The 4,661-nt window shown below is 49.3% G+C and overlaps 1 pseudogene; it reads left to right on the top strand.

Moving 5' to 3' along the window:
• Window positions 1–812: 812 nt before the first annotated feature.
• LOC107120296 lies at window positions 813–3,059 on the top strand (annotated as a pseudogene).
• The last annotated feature ends 1,602 nt before the right edge of the window (window positions 3,060–4,661 follow it).

The raw sequence follows: 4,661 nt of genomic DNA, 5'->3' as shown, positions 1-4,661 counted from the left end.
GCAACCCTAGAGTCGGATTCGACTGGCTTTCAAGCAAGGGAACCTTTACCTTTACCTTACTGATCCACAAAGTGGAAGATGAAAATGGTTTGAAATATGTTAGTAACTGGAGACCACTGACTCTTGGTTCAACAGTTTTTAGACTATTTTTAAGGATTCTGACCCATAGACTAGAAAAAGCGTGCCTGGTCAACCCATGTCAGAGAGGATTCATCTAATCTCTGGGATGCTCTGAGAATCTTGAAGTTTTAAGGATCTTTATGAAGGATGCCAAACAGAGAGGGATGCATTTAGGAGCTGTATTTATTGATATAGCTAAAGTTTTTGACTCCATCTCACATAAGCACATTTTATGGACTTTGCATATTATTGGGCTGATTAATAGCTCCATGGATGGCGCTAATACACACTTCCAGGTTAAAGATGGAGAATCTCCTCCAATCCGGTTTTTGAATGATGTTAAGCAAGGTGACCCCTTGTCACCTATTCTCTTTAATATTGCCATGGATCCCTTGATCAATACAGTTGCTAGGGTCGCGAGGACCAAAATGGCTGCTTTCCATTTTTCCCTACCGGAACAATCGGCACAATGGATTATTCTCGTTTTCCCTTTTTCAAAAATCTCCTTAGAATGACGTAAACAGTTAACGCGGCACGCTTCCTCCCCTTCCTTGTGTCGTCGAATTGTGCGCGCCCTGTGCCGGAAGTTACGTATTAACTGGGCGCCGGTTTCCCGTGCGTTCAGTTTCCGTCGGTGGGATTGTGGAGGCAGCGGCCCGAGTGGCGACGAGAGCGTGCCTTGTCTGACGCAAATGGGTGATTAAAAGGAATCTTGGAAAGTGAAAACGTTAGATGAAATTCTTCAGGAGAAGAAACGCCGAAAGGAACAAGAGGAGAAAGCAGACATAAAGCGCCTAAAAAATTCTGATGATCGGGATTCAAAGCGTGATTCCCTTGAAGAGGGAGAGCTGAGAGATCACCGCATGAAAATAACAATCGGGAATTCACCATATAGGAGGGAAGACTCTATGGAAGACCGAGGAGAGGAAGACGACTCCCTGGCTATCAAACCACCCCAGCAAATGTCACGGAAGGAGAAGGCCCACCACAGGAAGGACGAGAAGAGGAAAGAGAAGCGGAGGCATCGCAGCCACTCGGCAGAAGGGAAGCATGCTAGGGTGAAAGAGAAGGAATGCGAGCACGAACGTAGGAAAAGGCACCGAGAAGAGCAGGATAAGGCCCGCCGTGAATGGGAAAGGCAGAAAAGGAGGGAGATGGCTAGGGGGCATTCCAGGAGAGAGAGGGGCCGTCTGGAGCAGCTTGAGCGCAAACGGGAGCGAGAGAGGAAAATGAGAGAGCAGCAGAAAGAGCAGCGGGAGATAAAAGAACGGGAAAGGCGGAAAGAACGGGAAGCCAGACGCGATATTTCCGCACATCACAGAACGGTGAGAGAAGAATACGGCGAGAAAGGCCACGTCTGGAGCCGCAGCCCCCTCCGGCAGCAGAGAGAGAAGCTTGAACAGGGTGAAATCCGAAAGCCAGTAAAAGAGGAGAAGCCAGAAGAGAAAGACCCCCTTTCAGATCTGCAGGACATCAGCGACAGCGAGAGGAAAACCAGCTCAGCGGAGACGTCCTCAGGGGAATCAGGCTCCGATTCGGAGGAGGAAGAAGAAGAGGAAGAGGAGACGGGGAGCAACTCTGAAAAAGTATCTGAACAGTCTGCCGAAGAGGTGAGCGAAGAGGAAATGAGCGAAGAGGAGGAACGGGAGAACGGCGATCACATCCCAGTCGAGTCGCGGTTCGATCGAGACTCGGCAGGGAGCGAAGTGGAGGAGGAGGAGGTCGGGGAGGCCAGCCCCCAGTCCAACGCCATGACGGAAGGAGACTACATCCCCGATTCGCCTGTTATGTCGCCCGTGGAGCTGAAGCAGGAGCTGCCCAAGTACCTTCCGGCCCTCCAGGGCTGTCGCAGCGTAGAGGAGTTTCAGTGCTTGAACCGAATAGAGGAGGGCACGTATGGCGTTGTGTACAGAGTGAAAGACAAAAAACCAGATGAGATTGTGGCCCTGAAGCGGCTGAAAATGGAGAAGGAGAAAGAAGGTTTCCCCATAACGTCGCTCAGGGAAATCAACACTATCCTGAAAGCACAACACCCAAACATTGTCACTGTCAGGGAAATTGTCGTTGGCAGCAACATGGACAAAATCTATATCGTCATGAATTATGTAGAGCACGACCTCAAAAGCCTCATGGAAACGATGAAGCAGCCGTTCTTGCCAGGTGAAGTGAAAACATTGATGATCCAGCTGCTCCGGGGAGTCAAGCACCTTCATGACAACTGGATTCTGCACCGGGACTTGAAGACTTCTAACCTGCTGTTGAGCCATGCTGGCATCTTGAAAGTTGGAGACTTTGGGTTGGCCCGCGAATACGGGTCACCTTTGAAACCGTACACGCCTGTAGTTGTAACGTTGTGGTACAGGGCGCCAGAACTGCTGCTCGGAGCCAAGGAATATTCCACCGCTATCGACATGTGGTCTGTGGGCTGTATATTTGGAGAGCTGCTGACCCAGAAGCCGCTCTTTCCGGGGAAGTCAGAAATAGACCAAATTAACAAAGTTTTCAAGGATCTGGGAACCCCAAGTGAGAAAATCTGGCCTGGATACAACGAGCTGCCTGCGGTCAAAAAGATGACCTTCACGGAGTACTCGTACAACAATCTCCGCAAGAGGTTCGGGGCACTGCTCTCCGACCAGGGATTCGATCTCATGAACAAGTTCCTGACGTACTACCCGGGCAAGAGAATCAACGCGGAAGACGGTCTGAAGCACGAGTACTTCCGAGAGACCCCCCTGCCTATCGACCCATCCATGTTCCCGACGTGGCCGGCCAAAAGCGAGCAGCAGCGGGTGAAATGCGGAACGAGTCCACGGCCTCCCGAGGGGGGCTTAGGATACAGCCAGTTGGGCGATGACGACATGAAGGACACGGGCTTTCACCTGACAACCACAAACCAAGTGGCATCGGCTGCAGGCCCTGGCTTCAGTTTGAAGTTCTAAGCGGAAGGCGAATCGGGGCAAGAGAGAGACAGAGGGCTGGGTAAAAGTCGGATCTAAACGGATCCTCGTGAATCCATATCATTTTAGTACTGAAAGGAAATCAAACCACCATCATATCATACGCCATCTGTTAGTCTATAGGGGGCACCACAAAAATCAGGATCCCACGGATTCGTGGCACCAGAACAGCGCAAAACCATGATTCCAAAGGTCGGATCCTCATGAATTCATATGATTTCTGTACTGCAATGAAATAAAAACAGCATCATACTGTAGACCATGTCTAAGACTATAGGAAGAACTACAAAAATCATGCCCCCACGAATTCGTGGCACCACAAAACTGCAAAAACATGGTTCCAAAGCATGGATCCTCAGGGTTTTTTAACTGGGTCACCCCAAACACATCATCAAATCACATAACACATCCACGTCCACTGTTTGCACCACAAAAATCACAGATCCACAACTTCGTGGCAACACCATTCTGCAAAAACATGGTTCCAAAGCACGCACAAAAATAACAGATCCACGACTTCGTGGCAACACCATTCTGCAAAAACATGGTTCTGGAGCACGGATCCTCATGGATCCTAGGGGTTTTTGCAATGGGTCACCCCAAACACAACATCAAATCACATATCATGTCCATGGCAACAGCCTGCACCACAGAAATCACAGTGCCACGGCTCTGTGGCAACACCATGCTGCAAGAATATGCTTTTGACCCTTGGATCCTTATGATTTTTGCATTGTGTCACCCCAACATCAACATTAAATAATATTCCTTGTCCCCGGCCACAGCCTGCACCACAGAAACCACGGTGCCATGGATCCATATGATTTTTGCATTGTGTCACCAACCACGTCTCTGCGGCAACACCATGCTGCAAAAACATGGTTTTGACCCACGGATCCTCATGGATCCTTATGATTTTTGCACTCCGTCACCCCAACATCACCATTAAGTAATATTCCTTGTCCGTGGCCACAGCCTGAACCTCATAATTCACGGTGCTACGGCTCTGTGGCAACACCATGCTGCAAAAACATGGTTTTGACCCACAGATCCTCATGGATCCTTATGATTTTTGCACTGTGTCAACCCAACATTACTATTAGATAACATGCCTTTTCCACGGCCACAGCCTGCACCACAGAAACCACAGTGCCACGACTCTGTGGCAACACCATGCTGCAAAAACATGGTTTTGACCCACGGATCCTCATGGATCCTTATGATTTTTCCACTGTGTCACCCCAATATCACCATTAAATAATATGCCTTGTCCATGGCCAAAGCCTGCACCACAGAAATCACGGTGCCACGTCTCTGCGGCAACACCATGCTGCAAAAACATGGTTTTGACCCACGGATCCTCACGGATTCTTATGATTTTTGCACTCTGTCACCCCAAAACCACCATCAGATAATATGCCTTCTCCGTGGCCACAGCCTACACCGCAGAATGCACGATGCCACGGCTCTGTGGCAACACCATGCTGCAAAAAAATGGTTTTGACCCACGGATCCTCATGGATCCTTATGATTTTTGCACTCTGTCAGCCCAGATAATATGCAAGTAGATAAATAGGTACCACT

This window comes from Gekko japonicus, unplaced genomic scaffold, assembly GCF_001447785.1.
Source record: "Gekko japonicus isolate JY-2015 unplaced genomic scaffold, Gekko_japonicus_V1.1 scaffold132, whole genome shotgun sequence".
Taxonomy (NCBI): domain Eukaryota; kingdom Metazoa; phylum Chordata; class Lepidosauria; order Squamata; family Gekkonidae; genus Gekko; species Gekko japonicus.
Note: the sequence above shows the minus strand (reverse complement) of the source record. Positions and strands in the feature narration are given on the sequence as shown.